The sequence below is a fragment of the Pseudophryne corroboree genome, chromosome 2 (genome assembly GCF_028390025.1).
Source record: "Pseudophryne corroboree isolate aPseCor3 chromosome 2, aPseCor3.hap2, whole genome shotgun sequence".
Lineage (NCBI taxonomy): Eukaryota > Metazoa > Chordata > Amphibia > Anura > Myobatrachidae > Pseudophryne > Pseudophryne corroboree.
Window position 1 is genome coordinate 795,412,518 of NC_086445.1, and position 25,470 is coordinate 795,437,987.

General features: G+C 49.9%; 2 long non-coding RNA genes across 3 annotated transcripts in view; one reads left to right on the forward strand and one right to left on the reverse strand.

The window, feature by feature from the left end:
- Positions 1-4,908: 4,908 nt before the first annotated feature.
- Positions 4,909-23,632, reverse strand: LOC135051256 (uncharacterized). The gene is made up of 2 exons (XR_010242137.1): positions 23,017-23,632; positions 4,909-5,068 (listed from the first exon to the last, which is right to left on the reverse strand). It is a non-coding gene; the product is annotated as an uncharacterized LOC135051256 (long non-coding RNA).
- LOC135051257 (uncharacterized) overlaps positions 23,337-25,470 on the forward strand; it is a 146,121-nt gene continuing 143,987 nt past the window's right edge. Inside the window, exons 1-2 of one of the 2 annotated variants that reach the window (XR_010242139.1) lie at positions 23,337-24,093; positions 24,721-24,912. This is a non-coding gene — a long non-coding RNA (uncharacterized LOC135051257). The remainder of the gene's footprint in view (positions 24,094-24,720; positions 24,913-25,470) is intronic. The other variant, XR_010242138.1, reaches the window with a different exon arrangement.

The window sequence follows — 25,470 nt, forward strand, 5'->3', positions numbered from 1 at the left end:
CGTTCCAGTGCTCCGGTCCTTGCAATAGGACCACCTCAGACCAGAGTGCTGGAATCATAACAGCGGGGGAGGACTTTTGCTCCTGGGAACCAGCTGTTTGTTGCAGCCTTTTTCCCCTACCTCTGCCTCTGGACAGAAAGGACCCGCCTTTTCCTCGCCTGTTTTTCTGGGTCCGAAAGGACTGTACCTGATAAAACGCGCTTTTTTAGGCTGTGAGGGAACATGGGGTAAAAATGCTGACTTCCCAGCTGTTGCTGTGGAAACGAGGTCCGAGAGACCATCCCCGAATAACTCCTCACCCTTATAAGGCAAAACTTCCATGTGCCTTTTGGAATCTGCATCCCCTGTCCACTGCCGAGTCCATAAGCCTCTCCTAGCAGAAATGGACAATGCACTTATTTTAGATGCCAGCCGGCAGATCTCCCTCTGTGCATCTCTCATGTATAAGACTGAGTCTTTTATATGCTCTATGGTTAGCAGAATAGTGTCCCTGTCTAGGGTGTCAATATTTTCTGACAGGGAATCTGACAATGCAGCGGCAGCACTGCACATCCATGCTGACGCAATAGCTGGTCTAAGTATAATGCCTGTGTGTGTATATATAGATTTCAGGATCGCCTCCTGCTTTCTATCCGCAGGCTCCTTCAGGGCGGCCGTATCCGGAGACGGAAGTGCCACCTTTTTAGACAAACGTGTGAGCGCTTTATCCACCCTAGGAGGTGTTTCCCAACGTGCCCTATCCTCTGGCGGGAAAGGGAACGCCATTAGTAATTTTTTTGAGATTATCAATCTTTTATCAGGGAAAGCCCACGCTTCTTCACACACTTCATTTAATTCTTCAGATGGGGGAAAAACTACGGGTAGTTTTTTCTCCCCAAACATAATACCCTTTTTAATGGTACCTGGGTTTATATCTGAAATGTGTAACACCTCTTTCATTGCCTCAATCATGCAACGAATGGCCTTAGTGGACATTAGATTAGACTCATCGTCGTCGACACTGGTATCAGTATCCGTGTCGACATCTGCGTCTGCCATCTGAGGTAGCGGGCGTTTTAGAGCCCCTGATGGCCTTTGAGACACCTGGGCAGGCACGAGCTGAGAAGCTGGCTGTCCCGCATTTGGCATGTCGTCAAATTTTTTGTGTAAGGAGTCGACACTCGCACGTAATTCCTTCCATAAACCCATCCACTCAGGTGTCTGCCCCGCAGGGGGTGACATCACTTCTATAGGCATCTGCTCCGCCTCCACATAATTTTCCTCCTCAAACATGTCGACACAGCCGTACCGACACACCGCACACACAACAGAGGACAGGACCCCACAGAAGCCCTTTGGGGAGACAGAGAGTATGCCAGCACACACCAGAGCGCTATATAATGCAGGGACTAACTGAATTATGTCCCCTATAGCTGCTATAATATTTACTGCGCCTAAATTTAGTGCCCCCCCTCTCTTTTTTACCCTTTTCTGTAGTGTAGACTGCAGGGGAGAGCCAGGGAGCTTCCTTCCAGCGGAACTGTGAGGGAAAAATGGCGCCAGTGTGCTGAGGGAGATAGCTCCGCCCCTTTTTCGCGGACTATTCTCCCGCTTTTTTAAGGATTCTGGCAGGGGTAATTATCACATATATAGCCTCTGGGGCTATATATTGTGATTGTTTTGCCAGCCAAGGTGTTTTTATTGCTGCTCAGGGCACCCCCCCCCCCCCCCCAGCGCCCTGCACCCTCAGTGACCGGAGTGTGAAGTGTATATGAGAAGCAATGGCGCACAGCTGCAGTGCTGTGCGCTACCTTGGTGAAGACAGAAGTCTTCATGCCGCCGATTTTCCGGACTTCTTCTTGCTTCTGGCTCTGTAAGGGGGACGGCGGCGCGGCTCCGGGACCGAACACCAAGGCCAGTTCCATGCGGTCGATCCCTCTGGAGCTAATGGTGTCCAGTAGCCTAAGAAGCCCAAGCTAGCTGCAAGCAGGTAGGTTCGCTTCTTCTTCCCTTAGTCCCTTGTTGCAGTGAGCCTGTTGCCAGCAGGTCTCACTGTAAAATAAAAAACCTAAAATATACTTTCTTTCTAAGAGCTCAGGAGAGCCCCTAGTGTGCATCCAGCTCGGCCGGGCACAAAAATCTAACTGAGGCTTGGAGGAGGGTCATAGTGGGAGGAGCCAGTGCACACCAGGTAGTCTAAAAGCTTTCTTTTAGTTGTGCCCAGACTCCTGCGGAGCCGCTATTCCCCATGGTCCTTTCGGAGTTCCCAGCATCCACTAGGACGTTAGAGAAATACAGTTTATCAGACTGTATTATGTGCTTTTCGCCAAGTAAGGTAATCTAATTGCTGCCCAGGGCGCCCCCCCCCCCCAGCGCCCTGCACCCATCAGTGACCGGAGTGTGTGGTGTGCTAAGGAAGCAATGGCGCACAGCTGCAGTGCTGTGCGCTACCTTAATGAAGACCGGAGTCTTCAGCCGCCGATTTTCAACTTCTCTTCGTTCTTCTGGCTCTGCAAGGGGGACGGCGGCGCGGCTCCGGGACCGGACGACCGAGGACTGGGCCTGTGTTCGATCCCTCTGGAGCTAATGGTGTCCAGTAGCCTTAGAAGCCCAAGCTAGCTGCAAGCAGGTAGGTTCGCTTCTCTCCCCTCAGTCCCACGTAGCAGTGAGTCTGTTGCCAGCAGATCTCACTGAAAATAAAAAACCTAACAAAATACTTTCTTTTCTAGGAAGCTCAGGAGAGCCCCTAGTGTGCATCCAGCTCTGGCCGGGCACAGATACTAACTGAGGTCTGGAGGAGGGGCATAGAGGGAGGAGCCAGTGCACACCAGATATAGTACCTAATCTTTCTTTTAAGAGTGCCCAGTCTCCTGCGGAGCCCGTATATACCCCATGGTCCTTACGGAGTACCCAGCATCCACTAGGACGTCAGAGAAATATACTGGTAGGTTAATTGGCTCCTCCGCAGCACTGCTTTCTCCTTCGCAATGGCCAGTCGGCTCCTGCCTCCTCTGACTCCACCCTCACAGGCAGGGCTGGCCTCATATTGGGTCCTAGTTCATGGGTTCCAGTGTGTTTGACTCACTGTACATGGATAGTTGTATCACTAGGCTACCTGGTGTATGTATTTCAGACCCCGGGGTTAGTATTGTTGGCTGCCCCTCATCTTCTTGCAAGTAGACTTAATCCTCTGCTCCCTTCTATGTGACCTACAGATAGCAGCCAGAAGTTACATAAAGATATTGAATTTGGACAATAAAAAAAGAAAATAAAGCTTCCAAACTAAGACCTGAGCAACCCCAAATCAAGAATATAGGTGTGTCTAGAGCAGATATGTGTCAGTCATCATCATCATCATCATCAATTTGAAGACAGCACCTATCCAGGGTTGGATAAAGGGCCAAATAGGCCTAGGGCTGAAAATGATCAAGGGCCTATTGTGAGAAGTAAAGAAAGTGTGACCAGTGCTTTGTAGATTGTGCAGTTGTCAGCCTGCTATCCTTTATACTTGTACTCAGGGGTGCCGACAGCTTTGCCGAGTCCCGGAAAATAGAGGTGTGGCCAGCCCACTCCTTACAAAATAAGAAAGAATATTGTTTATGTGCGGCCATGCTTATTGGTGGGGGGCTCCTATGTTAGATTTGGTGGGCATCAGGGGGCAGGTGCAATCGCCTCCTCACCACACATAGAAGAGAGACTGACTGCTGCCTCTCTCCCTAGCCCGGCACACAGCAGCTTGTTCTGCGCTGGGTAAGAGATGCTGCTGAAGCAGCAGCAGTCAGTCCTCTGTCCCTGCCTGCCCGATGTTTGCATAGGGAAGGGGGGACTGTATTCGTAACTGCAATTCAATGGTTGTGCAAGCTCATTGTGGATGTCATCATGCTTGCACCACGATAATCTCTCAAATGCCTGACCATCGCAATAGTGCAAGTATGAATCAGGTCCATAGTACGAACCACCTCAGGAAACAGGACTCACATTTACCAAAAAGGCTAAGGGACAGATATATTACAATCTACATTTCTACTGTGGATGTGATAAATGATTTTCACTTAAGTTTGCAACGTGAAAATGTTAATTTCTATGAGAATTTAGCAATAACCTCTTGCTGCGAGACGCCGAGGCTGTGCTAATGAGTCCATCTCTGAATCTGCCCCTTGGTAAGGAAATTATTTAAAAGATAATTATAACCCAAAATCATATGAAGCTTAAAGGGACGTGCTTAGAGTTATTCAGCCCACCGCTGTCAATAACATTGCAGTCGCATCCATCGTGGATGCGACCGCAATGTGTATGGCGGCTCAGCCGCTGTGCCCCTTAGCTTGGATCTAGATGCCCCTGCTATGTACCACTTGTATGTAAACTATGTATTTATGCAGTGTTCCTGCATATGTGCCCAATTCTAACTCACTCTATAATAATAAATAGTACAGAAAAGGTAGACAATGATTTTTATGAGAATTTTCTTAACCACCTCAATGTTTGTGCAATGGCACACTACAAAACGCAACCAATGGACAAATTCTGAATGTTTCATTTATACACCCACAACTACTTCACTATTATGGGTGTTTTATCTATCCACCCCATCAGATATCCTATTATAATAGGGAGGCATACCTCCCATCTGTACAGATTTTGGCTGCACAGTGTCCATTTGGGGCTCTCTCCTGCCATCCCTATTTGGAATGCTTGTCCCAAATGAACTGGAGGTATGTCCCATTGCAGAGGAGTGATGAACAGCTGCTATGTGCACCAGTGAATATTAGGGATGGCCATCAAAATCATCGATGGTCTGTGGCTTGAGTGATGGTTTTAGCTGGTGCAGTACAAACTTAACCACAGCCATAAAACATTTCTATGAAAAACAATATGTACTGTGTACATAGACACATATGTTGACAAAGACTCTACAATAAAATTGGTGCATTTCTTTCAAAATAATACTTTATTAATATATTATCAATTTTCCGCAATGTTGTGAAGTGTAATCTCTTGGATTCAGATGACCACTTGCTAAGTGGTTGTGTGGTTACTGAAGACTGTTGGCAGTTGCAGTTTATCAAGACCTTGGTCAACAAGCTTACATCTACAGAAACAACAGAAGGAAAACATTACCCAACGGCTTCCCTCTCTTCACTAAAATAGACCTACAACTTCTTCCTCATTAATCCTCTTAGTTGTATATTTTCATTACTAAACATTTTGAAATGTCATTATTCAGTGCAGGACAGTGTGTTCATAATACTGAGTTGCATAAGCTTTGTACACATATGCTGGGCATTTGGCAGTTTGTCTTTGAGGACATTGACAGTGAGCCTTATGTGGTGATTTTTGAACACAGTAGTGGTTTGATTTATTTATGTATGTGACATATATAAAACTTTTCTACCATGCAAAATATTATTTGAATAGTGCTTAAAAAATTAAGATGGCAATGTGTATCTTAAACACATACTGTATAGCGACCGTGGTACGTGAACTCGGAGCAGTGAATTGCGTACTGCAAATTTCAAACTACAAATTTGAATCAGAGTTTATAGCCAATTGTACCGTGAATGCACTGTCAAGTCTTTAATATTCTAATTTCAGACTGGTTGGAATTTTTCAAGCATCTCTAGTTCCCAAAAATGCTGCTTTAGCAACTGCGCCTTATTGTTTCCGATGGGCAAAATAAGAATTTACTTACCGATAATTCTATTTCTCGTAGTCCGTAGTGGATGCTGGGAACTCCGTAAGGACCATGGGGAATAGCGGCTCCGCAGGAGACTGGGCACAAAAGTAAAAGCTTTAGGACTACCTGGTGTGCACTGGCTCCTCCCCCTATGACCCTCCTCCAAGCCTCAGTTAGGATACTGTGCCCGGACGAGCGTACACAATAAGGAAGGATTTTGAATCCCGGGTAAGACTCATACCAGCCACACCAATCACACCGTACGACCTGTGATCTGAACCCAGTTAACAGCATGATAACAGAGGAGCCTCTGAAAAGATGGCTCACAACAATAATAACCCGATTTTTGTAACAATAACTATGTACAAGTATTGCAGACAATCCGCACTTGGGATGGGCGCCCAGCATCCACTACGGACTACGAGAAATAGAATTATCGGTAAGTAAATTCTTATTTTCTCTGACGTCCTAGTGGATGCTGGGAACTCCGTAAGGACCATGGGGATTATACCAAAGCTCCCAAACGGGCGGGAGAGTGCGGATGACTCTGCAGCACCGAATGAGAGAACTCCAGGTCCTCCTCAGCCAGGGTATCAAATTTGTAGAATTTAGCAAACGTGTTTGCCCCTGACCAAGTAGCTGCTCGGCAAAGTTGTAAAGCCGAGACCCCTCGGGCAGCCGCCCAAGATGAGCCCACCTTCCTTGTGGAATGGGCTTTTACAGATTTTGGCTGTGGCAGGCCTGCCACAGAATGAGCAAGCTGAATTGTACTACAAATCCAACGAGCAATAGTCTGCTTAGAAGCAGGAGCACCCAGCTTGTTGGGTGCATACAGGATAAACAGCGAGTCAGATTTTCTGACTCCAGCCGTCCTGGAAACATATATTTTCAGGGCCCTGACTACATCCAGCAACTTGGAGTCCTCCAAGTCCCTAGTAGCCGCAGGTACCACAATAGGCTGGTTCAAGTGAAACGCTGAAACCACCTTAGGGAGAAATTGAGGACGAGTCCTCAATTCTGCCCTGTCCGTATGAAAAATTAGGTAAGGGCTTTTATAGGATAAAGCCGCCAATTCTGAGACACGCCTGGCAGAAGCCAGGGCTAACAGCATTACCACTTTCCATGTGAGATATTTTAAGTCCACAGTTGAGAGTGGTTCAAACCAATGTGATTTTAGGAAATCCAAAACTACATTGAGATCCCAAGGTGCCACTGGAGGCACAAAAGGAGGCTGTATATGCAGTACCCCCTTGACAAACGTTTGAACTTCAGGAACTGAAGCCAGTTCTTTTTGGAAGAAAATCGACAGGGCCGAAATTTGAACCTTAATGGACCCTAATTTTAGGCCCATAGACAGTCCTGTTTGCAGGAAATGCAGGAAACGACCCAGTTGAAATTCCTCTGTAGGGGCCTTCCTGGCCTCGCACCACGCAACATATTTACGCCAAATACGGTGATAATGTTGTACAGTTACATCCTTCCTGGCTTTGATCAGGGTAGGGATGACTTCATCCGGAATGCCTTTTTCCTTCAGGATCCGGCGTTCAACCGCCATACCGTCAAACGCAGCCGCGGTAAGTCTTGGAACAGACAGGGACCCTGCTGGAGCAGGTCCTTTCTTAGAGGTAGAGGCCACGGGTCCTCCGTGAGCATCTCTTGAAGTTCCGGGTACCAAGTCCTTCTTGGCCAATCCGGAGCCACGAGTATAGTCCTTACTCCTCTCCTTCTTATGATTCTCAGTACCTTGGGTATGAGAGGCAGAGGAGGGAGCACATACACTGACTGGTACACCCACGGTGTTACCAGAGCGTCCACAGCTATTGCCTGAGGGTCCCTTGACCTGGCGCAATACCTGTCTAGTTTTTTGTTGAGGCGGGACGCCATCATGTCCACCTTTGGTTTTTCCCAACGGTTCACAATCATGTGGAAGACTTCTGGGTGAAGTCCCCACTCCCCCGGGTGGAGGTCGTGTCTGCTGAGGAAGTCTGCTTCCCAGTTGTCCACTCCCGGAATGAACACTGCTGACAGTGCTATCACATGATTTTCCGCCCAGCGAAGAATCCTTGCAACTTCTGTCATTGCCCTCCTGCTTCTTGTGCCGCCCTGTCTGTTTACGTGGGCGACTGCCGTGATGTTGTCCGACTGGATCAGCACCGGCTGACCTTGAAGCAGAGGTCTTGCTAGGCTTAGAGCATTGTAGACGGCTCTTAGCTCCAGGATATTTATGTGAAGTGATGTCTCCAGGCTTGACCACAAGCCCTGGAAATTTCTTCCCTGTGTGACTGCTCCCCAGCCTCTCAGGCTGGCATCCGTGGTCACCAGGACCCAGTCCTGAATGCCGAATCTGCGGCCCTCTAGAAGATGAGCACTCTGCAACCACCACAGGAGAGACACCCTTGTCCTTGGTGACAAGATTATCCGCTGATGCATCTGAAGATGCGACCCGGACCATTTGTCTAGCAGATCCCACTGGAAGGTTCTTGCGTGGAATCTGCCGAATGGGATTGCTTCGTAAGAAGCCACCATCTTTCCCAGGACCCTTGTGCATTGATGCACTGAGACTTGGCCTGGCTTTAGGAGATTTCTGACTAGTTCGGATAACTCCCTGGCTTTCTCCTCCGGGAGAAACACCTTTTTCTGGACTGTGTCCAGGATCATCCCTAGGAATAGAAGTCGTGTCGTCGGGATCAGCTGCGATTTTGGAATATTGAGAATCCAACCGTGCTGGCGCAGCACTATCTGAGATAGTGCTACTCCGACTTCCAACTGTTCCCTGGATCTTGCCCTTATCAGGAGATCGTCCAAGTAAGGGATAACTAAAACTCCCTTCCTTCGAAGGAGTATCATCATTTCGGCCATTACCTTGGTAAAGACCCGGGGTGCCGTGGACAATCCAAACGGCAGCGTCTGAAACTGATAGTGACAGTTCTGTACCACAAACCTGAGGTACCCTTGGTGAGAAGGGTAAATTGGGACATGTAGGTAAGCATCTTTGATGTCCAGAGACACCATATAGTCCCCTTCTTCCAGGTTTGCAATCACTGCTCTGAGTGACTCCATCTTGAATTTGAACCTTTGTATGTAAGTGTTCAAGGATTTTAGGTTTAAAATTGGTCTCACCGAGCCGTCCGGCTTTGGTACCACAAATAGTGTGGAATAGTACCCCTTTCCCTGTTGTAGGAGGGGTACCTTGATTATCACCTGCTGGGAATACAGCTTGTGAATGGCTTCCAATACTGCCTCCCTGTCTGAGGGAGACGTCGGTAAAGCAGACTTTAGAAAACGGCGAGGGGGAGACGTCTCGAATTCCAATTTGTACCCCTGAGATACCACCTGAAGGATCCAGGGGTCCACTTGCGAGTGGGCCCACTGCGCACTGAACTTCTTGAGACGGGCCCCCACCATGCCTGAGTCCGCTTGTAAAGCCCCAGCGTCATGCTGAGGACTTTGCGGAGGCGGGAGAGGGCTTTTGTTCCTGAGAACTGGCTGTTTGTTGCAGCCTTTTTCCTCTCCCTCTGCCACGGGGCAGAAATGAGGCGCCTTTTGCCCGCTTGCCCTTATGGGGCCGAAAGGACTGCGCCTGATAATATGGAGTCTTCTTTGGTTGAGAAGCTACCTGGGGTAAAAATGTGGATTTTCCAGCAGTTGCCGTGGCTACCAGGTCTGATAGACCTACCCCAAATAACTCCTCCCCCTTATAAGGCAATACTTCCATGTGCCTTTTAGAATCCGCATCACCTGACCACTGCCGCGTCCATAATCCTCTTCTTGCAGAAATGGACAGCGCGCTAACTCTTGATGCCAGTCGGCAAATATCCCTCTGTGCATCACGCATATATAGAAATGCATCCTTCAAATGCTCTATAGTCAGTAATATACTGTCCCTATCTAGGGTATCAATATTTTCAGTCAGGGAATCCGACCACGCCAGGCCCGCACTGCACATCCAGGCTGAGGCGATTGCTGGTCGCAGTATAACACCCGTGTGAGAGTATATGCATTTTAGGATATTCTCCAGCTTTCTATCGGCAGGTTCCTTTAGGGCGGCCGTATCAGGAGAGGGTAGTGCTACCTGTTTAGACAAGCGTGTGAGCGCTTTATCCACCCTAGGGGGTGTTTCCCAACGTGCCCTATCCTCTGGCGGGAAAGGGTACGATGCCAATAACCTTTTAGGAATTATCAGTTTTTTATCGGGGGAAACCCACGCCTCATCACACACTTCATTTAATTCCTCGGATACAGGAAAAACTACAGGCAGTTTTTTCTCACCAAACACAATACCCTTTTTAGTGGTACTTGTATTATCAGATATATGCAATACATTTTTTATTGCTTCAATCATGTAACGTGTGGCCCTAGTGGAAGTCACGTTTGTCTCCTCATCATCGACACTGGAGTCAGTATCCGTGTCTGTGTCTGCCATTTGAGGTAACGGGCGTTTTAAAGCCCCTGATGGCGTTTGAGACCCCTGGACAGACACAAGCTGAGTAGCCGGCTGTCTCATGTCGTCAACTGTCTGTCGTAAGGAGCTGACACTGTCACGCAATTCCTTCCACAAGCTCATCCACTCAGGTGTCGACTCCCTAGGGGGTGACAACTGTATAATAGGCAATTGCTCCGCCTCCATCTCATTTTCCTCCTCAAACATGTCGACACAATCGTACCGACACACCGCACACACACAGGGAATGCTCTGATAGAGGACAGGACCCCACTAGCCCTTTGGGGAGACAGAGGGAGAGTATGCCAGCACACACCAGAGCGCTATATATATACAGGAATACCACTATAAAATAAGAATTTACTTACCGATAATTCTATTTCTCGTAGTCCGTAGTGGATGCTGGGAACTCCGTAAGGACCATGGGGAATAGCGGCTCCGCAGGAGACTGGGCACAAAAGTAAAAGCTTTAGGACTACCTGGCGTGCACTGGCTCCTCCCCCTATGACCCTCCTCTAAGCCTCAGTTAGGATACTGTGCCCGGACGAGCGTACACAATAAGGAAGGATTTTGAATCCCGGGTAAGACTCATACCAGCCACACCAATCACACCGTACAACCTGTGATCTGAACCCAGTTAACAGCATGATAACAGAGGAGCCTCTGAAAAGATGGCTCACAACAATAATAACCCGATTTTTGTAACAATAACTATGTACAAGTATTGCAGACAATCCGCACTTGGGATGGGCGCCCAGCATCCACTACGGACTACGAGAAATAGAATTATCGGTAAGTAAATTCTTATTTTCTCTGACGTCCTAGTGGATGCTGGGAACTCCGTAAGGACCATGGGGATTATACCAAAGCTCCCAAACGGGCGGGAGAGTGCGGATGACTCTGCAGCACCGAATGAGAGAACTCCAGGTCCTCCTCAGCCAGGGTATCAAATTTGTAGAATTTAGCAAACGTGTTTGCCCCTGACCAAGTAGCTGCTCGGCAAAGTTGTAAAGCCGAGACCCCTCGGGCAGCCGCCCAAGATGAGCCCACCTTCCTTGTGGAATGGGCTTTTACAGATTTTGGCTGTGGCAGGCCTGCCACAGAATGTGCAAGCTGAATTGTACTACGAATCCAACGAGCAATAGTCTGCTTAGAAGCAGGAGCACCCAGCTTGTTGGGTGCATACAGGATAAACAGCGAGTCAGATTTTCTGACTCCAGCCGTCCTGGAAACATATATTTTCAGGGCCCTGACTACGTCCAGCAACTTGGAGTCCTCCAAGTCCCTAGTAGCCGCAGGTACCACAATAGGCTGGTTCAAGTGAAACGCTGAAACCACCTTAGGGAGAAATTGAGGACGAGTCCTCAATTCCGCCCTGTCTGAATGGAAGATCAGATAAGGGCTTTTACAGGATAAAGCCCCCAATTCTGACACGCGCCTGGCCGAGGCCAGGGCCAACAACATGACCACTTTCCATGTGAGATATTTTAACTCCACAGATTCAAGTGGTTCAAACCAATGTGACTTTAGGAACCCCAAAACTACATTGAGATCCCAAGGTGCCACTGGAGGCACAAAAGGAGGCTGTATATGCAGTACCCCTTTTACAAACGTCTGCACTTCAGGAACTGAAGCTAGTTCTTTCTGGAAGAAAATTGACAGGGCCGAAATTTGAACCTTAATGGACCCCAATTTTAGGCCCATAGACACTCCTGTTTACAGGAAATGCAGGAATCGACCTAGTTGAAAATTCCTCCATCGGGGCCTTACTGGCCTCGCACCCCGCAACATATTTTCGCCAAATGCGGTGATAATGCTTTGCGGTTACATCCTTCCTGGCTTGATCAGGGTAGGGATGACTTCATCCGGAATGCCTTTTTCCTTCAGGATCCGGCGTTCAACCGCCCTGCCGTCAAACGCAGCCGCGGTAAATCTTGGAATAGACAGTGTCCTTGCTGGAGCAGGTCCCTTCTTAGAGGTAGAGGCCACGGGTCCTCCGTGAGCATCTCTTGAAGTCCTGGGTACCAAGTCCTTCTTGGCCAATCCGGAGCCACGAGTATAGTTCTTACTCCCCTCCGTCTTATAATTCTCAGTACTTTTGGTATGAGAGGAAGAGGAGGGAACACATACACTGACTGGTACACCCACGGTGTTACCAGAGCGTCCACAGCTATTGCCTGAGGGTCCCTTGACCTGGCGCAATACCTGTCCAATTTTTCGTTTAGGCGGGACGCCATCATGTCCACCTTTGGTTTTTCCCAATGGTTTACAATCATGTGGAAGACTTCTGGGTGAAGTCCCCATTCTCCCGGGTGGAGGTCGTGCCTGCTGAGGAAGTCTGCTTCCCAGTTGTCCACTCCCGGAATGAACACTGCTGACAGTGCTATCACATGATTTTCCGCCCAACGAAAAATCCTTGCAGCTTCTGCCATTGCCCTCCTGCTTCTTGTGCCGCCCTGTCTGTTTACGTGGGCGCCTGCCGTGATGTTGTCCGACTGGATCAGCACCGGCTGACCTTGAAGCAGAGGTCTTGCTTGGCTTAGGGCACTGTAAATGGCCCTTAGCTCCAAAATATTTATGTGAAGTGATGTCTCCAGGCTTGACCACAAGCCCTGGAAATTTCTTCCCTGTGTGACTGCTCTCCAGCCTCGCAGGCTGGCATCCGTGGTCACCAGGACCCAGTCCTGAATGCCGAATCTGCGGCCCTCTAGAAGATGAGCACTCTGCAACCACCACAGGAGAGACACCCTTGTCTTTGGTGACAGGGTTATCCGCTGATGCATCTGAAGATGCGATCCGGACCATTTGTCCAGCAGGTCCCACTGGAAAGTTCTTGCGTGGAATCTGCCGAATGGAATTGCTTCGTAAGAAGCCACCATTTTTCCCAGGACCCTTGTGCACTGATGCACTGACACTTGGCCTGGTTTTAGGAGGTTTCTGACTAGTTCGGATAACTCCCTGGCTTTCTCCTCCGGGAGAAAACACCTTTTTCTGGACTGTGTCCAGGATCATCCCTAGGAATAGAAGGCGTGTCGTCAGGATCAGCTGCGATTTTGGAATATTGAGAATCCAACCGTGCTACCGCAGCACTATCTGAGATAGTGCTACCCCGACTTCCAACTGTTCCCTGGATCTTGCCCTTATCAGGAGATCGTCCAAGTAAGGGATAACTAAAAACTCCCTTCTTTCGAAGGAGTATCATCATTTCGGCCATTACCTTGGTAAAGACCCGTGGTGCCGTGGACAATCCAAACGGCAGCGTCTGAAACTGATAGTGACAGTTCTGTACCACAAACCTGAGGTACCCTTGGAGAAGGGTAAATTGGGACATGTAGGTAAGCATCTTTGATGTCCAGAGAGACCATATAGTCCCCTTCTTCCAGGTTTGCAATCACTGCTCTGAGTGACTCCATCTTGAATTTGAACCTTTGTATGTAAGTGTTCAAGGATTTTAGATTTAAAATTGGTCTCACCAATAGTGTGGAATAGTACCCCTTTCCCTGTTGCAGGAGGGGTACCTTGATTATCACCTGCTGGGAATACAGCCTGTGAATGGCTTGCAATACTGTCTCCCTATCTGAGGGAGACGTCGGTAAAGCAGACTTTATGAAACGGCGAGGGGAAGACGTCTCGAATTTCTTGAGACGGGCCCCCACCGTGCCTGAGACCGCTTGTAAAGCCCCAGCGTCATGCTGAGGACTTTGCGGAGGCGGGAGAGGGCTTTTGTGGGAATTGGCTGTTTGCTGCAGCCTTTTTCCTCTCCCTCTGTCACGGGGCAGAAATGAGGCGCCTTTTGCCCACTTTATGGGGCCGAAAGGACTGCGCCTGATAATACGGCGTCTTCTTAGGTTGAGAAGCTACCTGGGGTAAAAATGTGGATTTTCCAGCCGTTGCCGTGGCCACCAGGTCTGTTAGACCTACCCCAAATAACTCTTCCCTTTTATAAGGCGATACTTCCATATGCTTTTTGGGATCAGCATCACCTGACCACTGTCTTGTCCATAACCTTCTCCTGGCAGAAATGGACAGCGCACTTACTCTTGATGCCAGTCGGCAAATATCCCTCTGTGCATCACGCATATATAGAAATGCATCTTTTAAATGCTCTATAGTTAGTAATATACTGTCCCTATCTAGGGTATCAATATTGTCAGTCAGGGAATCCGACCAAGCCACCCCAGCACTGCACATCCAGGCTGAGGCGACTGCTGGTCGCAGTATCACACCCGTGTGAGTGTATATACATTTTAGGATATTTTACTGCTTTCTGTCAGTAGGTTCCTTAAGGGCGGCCGTATCCGGGGACGGTAGTGCCACCTGTTTAGACAAGCGTGTGAGCGCTTTATTCACCCTAAAGGGTGTTTCCCAACGTGCCCTATCCTCTGGCGGGAAGGGGTATGATGCCAATAACTTTTTTATCGGGGGAAACCCACGCATCATCACACACTTCATTTAATTCCTCAGATGCAGGAAAAACTACAGGCAGTTTTTTCTCACCCAACATAATACCCTTTTTAGTGGTACTGGTATTATCAGAAATGTGTAAAAACATTTTCCATAGCCTCACTCATGTAACGTGTGGCCCTACTGGAAGTCACATTCGTCTCTTAATCGTCGACACTGGAGTCAGTATCCGTGTCGGCGTCTGTATCTGCCATCTACGGTAACGGGCGTTTTAGAGCCCCAGATGGCTTTTGAGACACCTGGACAGGCACAGACTGAGTCGCCAGCCATCTCATGTCATCAATCTTTTGTAAAGAGCTGACACTGTCACATAATTCCTTCCATAAGCTCATCCACTCAGGTGTCGACTCCCTAGGGGGTGACATCTCCGTTACAGGCAATTGCTCCGCCTCCACCACATTTTCCTCCTCATACATGTCAACACAACGTACCGACACACAGCACACACACAGGGAATGCTCTGATAGAGGACAGGACCCCACTAGCCCTTTGGGGAGACAGAGGGAGAGTATGCCAGCAGACACCAGAGCGCTATATATATATACAGGGATAACCTTATATAAGTGTTTTTCCCCTTATAGCTGCTGTATTGTTATACTGCGCCTAATTAGTGCCCCCCTCTCTTTTTTAACCCCTTTCTGTAGTGTAGTAACTGCAGGGGAGAGCCAGGGAGCTTCCCTCCAACGGAGCTGTGAGAGAAAATGGCGCCAGTGTGCTGAGGAGATAGGCTCCGCCCCTTCTCGGCGGCCTTTTCTCCCGTTTTTCTGTGGAATCTGGCAGGGGTTAAAATACACCCATATAGCCCTGGGGGTTATATGTGGTGTATTTATGCCAGCCAAGGTGTTTTACATTGCTGCTCAGGGCGCCCCCCCCTAGCGCCCTGCACCCTCAGTGACCGGAGTGTGAAGTGTGCTGAGTAACAATGGCGCACAGCTGCAGTGCTGTGTGCTACCTTGTTGAAGACTGATGTCTTCTGCCTGCCGATTTTTCCGGACCTTTTCTTGCTTCTGGCTCTGTAAGGGGGCCGGCGGCGCGGCTCCGGGACCGAGCTCCGAGGCTGGGCCTGTGTTCGGTCCCTCTGGAGCTAATGGTGTCCAGTAGCCTAAGAAGCCCAATCCACTCTGCACGCAGGTGAGTTCGCTTCTTCTCCCCTTAGTCCCTCGATGCAGTGAGCCTATTGCCAGCAGGTCTCACTGAAAATAAAAAACCTAAAACTAAACTTTTCACTAAGAAGCTCAGGAGAGCCCCTAGTGTGCACCCTTCTCGGCCGGGCACAAAAATCTAACTGAGGCTTGGAGGAGGGTCATAGGGGGAGGAGCCAGTGCACACCAGGTAGTCCTAAAGCTTTTACTTTTGTGCCCAGTCTCCTGCGGAGCCGCTATTCCCCATGGTCCTTACGGAGTTCCCAGCATCCACTAGGACGTCAGAGAAAATGTGCTTTTCCCTTTATAGCTGCTGTTAGTATAAAACTGCGCCAAATTAGTGCCCCCCTCTCTTTTTTACCCCTTTCTGTAGTGCAGGACTGCAGGGGAGAGTCAGGGAGACGTCCTTCCAGCGGAGCTGTGATGGAAAATGGCGCCCGTGTGCTGAGGAGATAGGCTCCGCCCCCTTCTCGGCGGCCTTTTCTCCCGCTTTTTAGGTGAGTTCTGGCAGGGGTTAAAATACACCCATATAGCCCTGGGGGTTATATGTGGTGTATTTATGCCAGCCAAGGTGTTTTACATTGCTGTTCAGGGCGCCCCCCCCCTAGCGCCCTGCACCCTCAGTGACCGGAGTGTGAAGTGTGCTGAGTAACAATGGCGCACAGCTGCAGTGCTGTGTGCTACCTTGTTGAAGACTGATGTCTTCTGCCTGCCGATTTTTCCGGACCTTTTCTTGCTTCTGGCTCTGTAAGGGGGCCGGCGGCGCGGCTCCGGGACCGAGCTCCGATGCTGGGCCTGTGTTCGGTCCCTCTGGAGCTAATGGTGTCCAGTAGCCTAAGAAGCCCAATCCACTCTGCACGCAGGTGAGTTCGCTTCTTCTCCCCTTAGTCCCTCGATGCAGTGAGCCTGTTGCCAGCAGGTCTCACTGAAAATAAAAAACCTAAAACTAAACTTTCACTAAGAAGCTCAGGAGAGCCCCTAGTGTGCACCCTTCTCGGCCGGGCACAAAAATCTAACTGAGGCTTGGAGGAGGGTCATAGGGGGAGGAGCCAGTGCACACCAGGTAGTCCTAAAGCTTTTACTTTTGTGCCCAGTCTCCTGCGGAGCCGCTATTCCCCATGGTCCTTACGGAGTTCCCAGCATCCACTAGGACGTCAGAGAAATTTTATTTTTATTGGCAAGAGTTTCTACTACTGCATACTTAATGCAGTATTTCCCTGTAGACGTTTCAACACCTGTGTCAACTAGATCATAGGACTGGGCTTTCAGATACTGTGATAGAGCACAATTAAAAATGCTGTGCTTTCATGAGATGACATGGCCGCAGCATTACATCACCTGCCTCACCCCACCGCACGTCACTGGTTACATCACAATACAGAGCTGACAGGCACTACAGCAGCAGCAGTGATCAAAGCCAGGCTAATGCCTCATGGAGCATGAGGCAAGATCCTGGTTTGGCCAGTGGTGGAGCAGGGTAATTCTGTATTCTGTGGCATCCCTGCCCTCAAACATGTGATGTCATGATGACACGCCAAGAGGGCATGAAGACTGTCACCAGACAGCGCAGCACTGTCTGTGGCATCCTTAGTTCAGTCCGGGTGTCTGTAACATGCTGTATCGTGCGTGACCAAAGCATCCAAGCGACACTAATCACTATGCACAGGTCACACTGATATCACACACCTGATAGATACTGATCACTATATGCAGGTAAAAACACTGATCTAACACACCTGATACACACTGATCATTATAGGTCACACTGGTATAACACACCTGATATACACAAGAATCAATAGACGGGTCATGCTGATATTATGCACCTGATTCACACTAATCATTATAGATCGGTCACATCAATATCACACATCTAATAAACTATTTACTATACACATATCACCCTGATATTAATATTATGCACCTGATACACACTGATCATTATAGGTCACACTGGTATAACACACCTGATATACACAAGAATCAATAGACGGGTCATGCTGATATTATGCACCTGATTTACACTAATCATTATAGATCGGTCACATCAATATCACACATCTAATAAACTATTTACTATACACATATCACTATACTGATATTAATATTATGCACCTGATACACACTGAAAAGAGGGTTAAGGAGGGTTAGGGGGGAGGGTTTCTAAACATAGGTATTCTGCGGTCTGTATTTTGACTGCCAACATTTTGAACACCGGCATTTCAGCCCCAACCTGGTCATACCATACCTCCCAACATGACCCTCTCCAGGAGGGACACAATGCTCTGCTTATGGACATTTCTCTTAATGTATGATTGCCGGCACCTGTGTTGAACAGGTTAATGGATAAGAAAGTTGTCTCAGCACAGGTGATGGCAGTCATACATTAAGAGGGAAGTCCAGAAGCAGAGCATTCTGACCCTCCTGGAGAAGTCATGTTGGGAGGTATGTCTTACCAATATAAAATACATGGCACACAGGTTAGCAGGGACGTGCGGTGAGGTAAATGGATCAGCACACACTGGCAAGAACCAGAGCCAGATTTACACACAATTTATGAGCCAATGGGATCATGTGGGCATTATACACAGGTGCAGCAGTATATATTGCTGGAAATTTGGTGAGTATTGATCAGAGATGTGCGGAAAAAATTGGCAGGGGAAGCACTGCCTTACCTGCCATAGACTGTTTTCTCCAGAGTTTTGACTATAAAAATTATTAGAATAATACAAAAAAGATATTTCTGATATATTCTGTGTATTTTTCATATACTTTATACAGTCAAAACTCTGGTGCAAATGTTAGCATGATAGGAAAGGCTCTGCCCAAGGACACGTCACTGGAGGTTAGGGTTAGGCTGCGGGGGGGGGTTTAGGGTTAGGCTCCCAACAGGGAGGGTTTAGTCTGTGGGAGGGAGGGTTAGGTTTAGGCTGCGGGGAGGAGGGGTTAGGTTTAGGCACCGCTGAAAAGAGGTTAGGGTTAGGCACTATAGGGGGACGTTTGGGTTAGGCTGCATGAAGGGAGGGTTAGAGTTAGGGGGTAGGAGAGAGGGGAGAACATTCCCAACTCACCCCTGTCAGCATTGCAACCTGCGGTATTCCGGCATCGGTCTCCTGACCACTGGGATACCAAGCACTCGGCATATCATACTAATTCCACTCTGACATACCCCACCCACCAACTTCTCCATCACATAAACCCCGGCTCACCAATTTTTCTCACGCCTACAGTACCTCCCTTCCAGGGCTGGTGCAAGATCTCTCTGCACTCTAGACAAAGTTCAGGATAGTGCCCCCTAACCTGCAAACCCCACCACCAGGTGCCCACTAGGTGGGCTGGGCTGAATTGCGTCATTATACATTTACAGAGAAAAGCGGTGACTGGTCTTAACTCACTAAAGCAAGGAAGATCCGGGTCAGATTTCACAATGGGCCATAAGGCCTGAGTTGCTCGTCTTACTATAGGACTAGCGGTAGTGAAATCGAAGCCCAGGGGACAATGTTTTCATTGCTTTCTTAGATGGACACAAAAGCTCCCTTCTGGGTAATAGCATAACTTTCCGTTTTTGTTTTCTTAACGTAGGCAAGTCATACCCTCTAACAACAAATTTATCAATCAAAAGGTCTAGTTGTTCAGACACTTTTGAAGGGTCACTTGTGATGTGAGCACATCGCATCATCTGAGACCGCGGTAAACCTTTTATCAATGATTCTGGGTGATGACTTGATGCAGTCAAGAAAGTATTCCTATCAGTTAGTTTATGATGAACTGTTGTTTCAAAAACACAAGCTTTCAAAAAAACATTAACATCCAAGAACACCGCTTCAGAAGTACTGCATTTATATGTAAATTTTATGGGGAAATCTAATGAATTGATATCCTCCATAAGCTTCACAAACCTCTCCTCACCTCCTGTTCAAAGCAAAAAGATATCATCTATATATCTGGTATACCAAAATATATAGCAGTTGGCAATCAAATTCTCCAAAAACATTTTGTCCTCCTGTGCGAACATGAATACATTGGCATACGAGGGGGCAACGGACGAACTCAGTAAATAGAACTGTCCATCAAACAGGAAGTAATTCCTGTTTAACATCAGCTCTAACAAATGGAGAAACAGATCATGGCTAAATGACAAGGAAGATATTGTTCCAGATATATTTTGGTATACCACATATATAGATGATATCTTTTTGCTTTGGACAGGAGGTGAGGAGAGGTTTGTGAAGCTTATGGAGGATATCAATTTAGATTCCCCCATAAAATGTACATATAAATGCAGTACCTCTGAAGCGGTGTTCTTGGATCCCGGCAGTCGAAATACCTACGTCAGAATCCCGACACTGCTCGGAATGCTGGCGTTGGCATCCCGAATAGGATCACAATCCCGGCGCCGGATCCTGGACGTCTGTGTGCTGGGCAACCGGGGAGGTAAGCCATGGAGGGTGGAAGTGGGGAAGGGGGGTGGAAGGGTTAGGTTTAGGCTATGGGAAGGGGGTGATAGGGTTAGGCTGCGGGAAGGGGGGGAGGTTAGGTTTAGGCAGCGGGAAAGCGGGGATTAGGGTTATGCACCCCCAGGGAGGGTTAGTCTGCGGGATGGGGAGGGTTAGGCTGCGGGGAGGGAAGGTTAGGCACTAAGGGGGGAGGGTTAGGCACTAAAGAGGGGTGGGGGGGTTAGGGTTTGACTGCGGTGAGGGAGGGTTAGGTTTAGGCTGCAGGGATTGGAGGGTTAGGGTGAGGCTGCAGGTAGGGAGGGTTAGGGTGTATAGAGGGGGAGGGTTAGGATACTTAACTCCTAGGTGTTGGATTCTGTGCATGGGGATGCAGCGTTAGGTGTTCTGACAGTGTGCAGGCAGTTGAATAATATATACTGTACCCTGGCTGGTCTCTGCTTGACAGTTCAGCCCCACATACAGTACATAAAGTAATATCTCATCTCCAAGCCAGAAGCAGCAGTGTGTCAGCACCAGCGGAGGAGGTCAGAGGAGAGAGGAGGGGATGGAAGGAAACAGAAGCCCCCGGACTGCCTCCTTCCTCTTTGTCATGTCCTGCAGCCGGCTGCGTACTTGGAGTACTATAATTAGTCAGTTTGACTCATTATTAGTAGTGCTCATACTACTGCTGTGGGCCCCTTTGTTGCTTTGGACCCCAGTGCAGTAGTTCCGCCGCTGCGCGGCAGGTATCCAATCGCAGCGCTCCCAGTGCCGGCGTGAGCAGGGGCAGAGATGCTGGTATACAGGAGCACCATCATCGGGAGGCAGATGCCAGGCAGAGAGAGAGGAGGGGAGGCAGATGTTGGGCAGAAAGAGGGGGGAAAAGATGCTGGGCAGAGAGAGGGGGGGCAGATGCTGGGCAGAGAGAGGGGGGACAGATGCTGCAGAGAGGGGGACAGATGATGGGCAGAGAGAAGGGAGGCAGAAGCTGGGCAGAGAGGGGGGACAGATGCTGCGGAGAGGGGGGCAGATGCTGGGCAGAGAGAGGGTGGACAGATGCTGCGGAGAGGGGAGCAGATGCTGGGCAGAGAGAAGGGGGGACATATGCTGCGGAGAGGGGGACAGATGATGGGCAGAGAGGGGGGGCAGATGCTGCGGAGAGGGGGGCAGATGATGGGCAGAAAGAGGGGGGACAGATGATGGGCAGAGAGAGGGTGGACAGATGCTGCGGAGAGGGGAGCAGATGCTGGGCAGAGAGAAGGGGGGACATATGCTGCGGAGAGGGGGACAGATGATGGGCAGAGAGGGGGGGCAGATGCTGCGGAGAGGGGGGCAGATGATGGGCAGAAAGAGGGGGGACAGATGATGGGCAGAGAGAGGGGGGGGACAGATGCTGCGGAGAGGGGGGCAGATGATGGGCAGAGAGAGGGGAGGCAGATGCTGGTCAGAGAGAGGGGGGACAGATGCTGCAGAGAGGGGGAGCAGATGATGGGCAGAGAGAGGGGGGACAGATGCTGCAGAGAGGGGGGGGGCAGATGATGGGCAGAGAGAGGGGGACAGATGCTGCAGAGAGGGGGGGCAGATGATGGGCAGAGAGAGGGGAGGCAGATGCCGGTCAGAGAGAGGGGGACAGATGCTGCAGAGAGGGGGGACAGATGCTGCAGAGAGGGGGAGCAGATGATGGGCAGAGAGAGGGGGGACAGATGCTGCGGAGAGGGGGGCCGATGCTGGGCAGAGAGAGGGGGGGACAGATGATGGGCAGAGAGAGGGGGACAGATGCTGGGCAGAGAGAGGGGGGGCAGATGCTGGGCAGAGAGAGGGGGACAGATGCTGCAGAGAGGGGGACAGATGATGGGCAGAGAGAGGGGAGGCAGAAGCTGGGCAGAGAGGGGGGACAGATGCTGCGGAGAGGGGGGCAGATGCTGGGCAGAGAGAGGGTGGACAGATGCTGCGGAGAGGGGAGCAGATGCTGGGCAGAGAGAAGGGGGGACATATGCTGCGGAGAGGGGGACAGATGATGGGCAGAGAGGGGGGGCAGATGATGGGCAGAAAGAGGGGGGACAGATGATGGGCAGAGAGAGGGGGGGGACAGATGCTGCGGAGAGGGGGGCAGATGATGGGCAGAGAGAGGGGAGGCAGATGCTGGTCAGAGAGAGGGGGGACAGATGCTGCAGAGAGGGGGGGGCAGATGATGGGCAGAGAGAGGGGGACAGATGCTGCAGAGAGGGGGGGCAGATGATGGGCAGAGAGAGGGGAGGCAGATGCCGGTCAGAGAGAGGGGGGACAGATGCTGCAGAGAGGGGGAGCAGATGATGGGCAGAGAGAGGGGGGACAGATGCTGCGGAGAGGGGGGCCGATGCTGGGCAGAGAGAGGGGGGGACAGATGATGGGCAGAGAGAGGGGGACAGATGCTGAGCAGAGAGGGGGGGACAGATGCTGCGGAGAGGGGGCAGATGCTGGGCAGAGAGAGGGGGAGCAGATGCTGGGCAGAGAGAAGAGGGGACAGATGCTGCGGAGAGGGGGGCAGATGATGGGCAGAAAGAGGGGGGGGACAGATGATGGGCAGATAGAGGGGGGGGACAGATTCTGCGGAGAGGGGGGCAGATGATGGGCAGAGAGAGGGGAGCAGATGCTGGTCAGAGGGAGGGGGACAGATGCTGCAGAGAGGGGGACAGATGATGGGCAGAGAGAAGGGGGCAGATGCTGGGCAGAGAGACAGGAGGGGAGGCAGATGCATGACAGAGAGAAAACCATGTAGCAGTCAGAGAGAGAGAGAGAGAGAGAGAGAGAGAGAGAGAGAGACAGCAGCTGCATTGAGAGGGTGGCAGAGACAGGCAGGAGCTATGGAAACAGAGGAGTCAGGTTGAATACATTACTCACATTTAGACAGGGGCAATGCTGTGACATCCTCCGTGATCCAGGGGTCAGAGGAGCATGTAACAGCTCCTCCAATCAGGGGCTCTTCTAATCAGCATGTGCCGAGCTCCTCCAGTCACTGCCCGGCACATGTTCTTCTGGCCTTATTGCTGATACCAGGGAGGGGAGGAGACGAGAGGCACCGCAGTGAGTTGCAGGGACTTCCCCTGCTGCTGCTCTCACAGTGAGTATGCTCTAACCGCTCCTCCCATCCCTGTGCTGCCGGCGCTCCTGCCTGTCATGCAGTGTGAGGGCTGTAACACACTAGCCGGTTTTCCCCGGATGGCAAAAAGCCGGACAAACTTTGTCCGGCTTTTTGCCATCCTGGAGAAACCGGCAGAGTCTGTCACACAGGACGGCTTTGAGCCGTGTGTGATGCTGTGCGCATGCGCAGCATCAGACACGGCTTGAGAAAAAAACGTTGTGTGTGAAAGCTCCCCTTCACACACACGGTTTACTGGCTGCAAAGACGGCCAGGCGCCCGCCCGGCAGCCGGACCTTCCAGTGGTGAGACCCGGCTGCAACTCGGCAGCCGGGCCGGGACCGTGCCGTGTGTAAGGACACATTGCGCTGCATGTGTCTTTACATCACGGCAGCGGTTTAAAGCCGGCCGGGTGTTTGCCGGGCGGCGCCAGCCGCCTCGTGTGTTTTCGGCCCTGACAGGGGCAGCGGCAGCCGGCAGCAGCAGAGTAGCAAAGCAGGGAGATCGCCTCCCTGCTTTGCAGACTCTGAGCGGGTAGCGCCGGACCTGGGCGCCTCTCTCATGTTTGGGGGGAGCGAGCTGCCCCCTTGCCCCCCCTATTCCGACGCCCCTGCCCAGAAAGGAGCTTTTGTGTCCATCTAAGAAAAGCAATGAAAACATTGTACCCTGGGCTTCCGATTTCACTACGGCTAGTCCTATAGTGAGACGAGCAACCCAGGCCTTATGGCCCATTGTGAAATCTGACCCGGATCTTCCTTGCTTTAGTGAGTTAAGACCAGTCACCGCTTTTGGGAGAGGCCGTAACCTACGGGACAGATTGGTCCGAGCAGACATTACAGGTAGAAATAATCCTAGTCCTAGTAATGTATATGTTAAATCACCTGGCTGCTATAAGTGCAGCCAATGTACTACTTGTAGTTATATGATTGTTAGCAAATCTTTCAGACACCCCCATGTTGATAAGACTTACGACATACGTTATGTTCTCTCATGTAGTTTAACCCTCGTGGTGTACATAGTGGTATGCCCGTGTAGCTTTTACTATGTGGGTCAAACCACTTGTAAATTCAGTGAGAGAATGGCAGCCCATAGATCTGCCATACATCTAATTTTGTCAGGTCGTAAGATTAATCAACCTGTAGCCAGACACTTTAAAGAATTTAATCATTCTATGTCATCTTTAAAACATTTTATGATTGACCATGTCCCCCCGTCTTTAAGGGGTGGTGACAGGGCTAAAATGTTATTAATTAAGGAGACAAATGGATTATGAGACTGGGGACAATTTTCCCTAATGGTCTCAATGAGAAAATTAATTGTAACATTTTATAGTTAACCCTGGGTTTGATTTATGTATTGGAATTATTATTGACACTGGAGTCATTTGCTGCTTAATAATTGTAGTATCGTTTATTCTTGTTTATGTTTTAATTGTATTTATTGTTTGTGTTTTTGTTATATTATAGGTTTTCCTTTCCTTCAGCGACTATAACAGCCTCCCGTTTACTGGTCCCCAGTGTGCGCCCCGGTGAAACGCAGAAGTGGGGCCGTGTGGAACACAGTCAGTGCGGTCCCTATGGTTACCAAGCTCGCGGAACCGGAAGTGCGAAGGGGAGACCAGCGGCGCAGAGTGTGTCTGATTGCTCGCTTCAGGACAGGTGAGTATGATGTATGTAGGGTATTTATGTGGGATGGTTGTATGTCTTGTATGTTGGTGTGGTCCTGAGGAAGGGGCAGAGACCCCGAAAACTTTGACATTGTACCATCGTCAGTATATCCTTTTTTGCCTGCTCACAAGTCTCCTGAGTGCGATTTATTCATTGGAATTTGTATGCTGTTCAAGTGTGCACCTGGAGCTGCTGATTTATTGAAAGAGTGCCGACTGCTATTAGAGTATCTATTATATAATTGTCCAGATCTGTCACTCTGTGACTGTGTGGATAACGCTGGGAGTGGCTAGGAGCTCTCATTGGGTTAGCAGCAGGTCTATCACACCCAGTCCACAGCTGATAGGGCGAGAAATGCCCTCCCACACAGGTTACATCCAATGGGAGGCTATGCCCTTTGCTGTGTGTTCCCAGAGCAGGATTAACAATGGGGCTGATGGAGCTGCAGCTCCAGCTCCACACCCAAAAATAGGCCCACAGCATCTGCAGCAACATACCCTCCAACAATTTACACATAAAAATCGGGACAAATTCGAAAAGGGGCTTTTC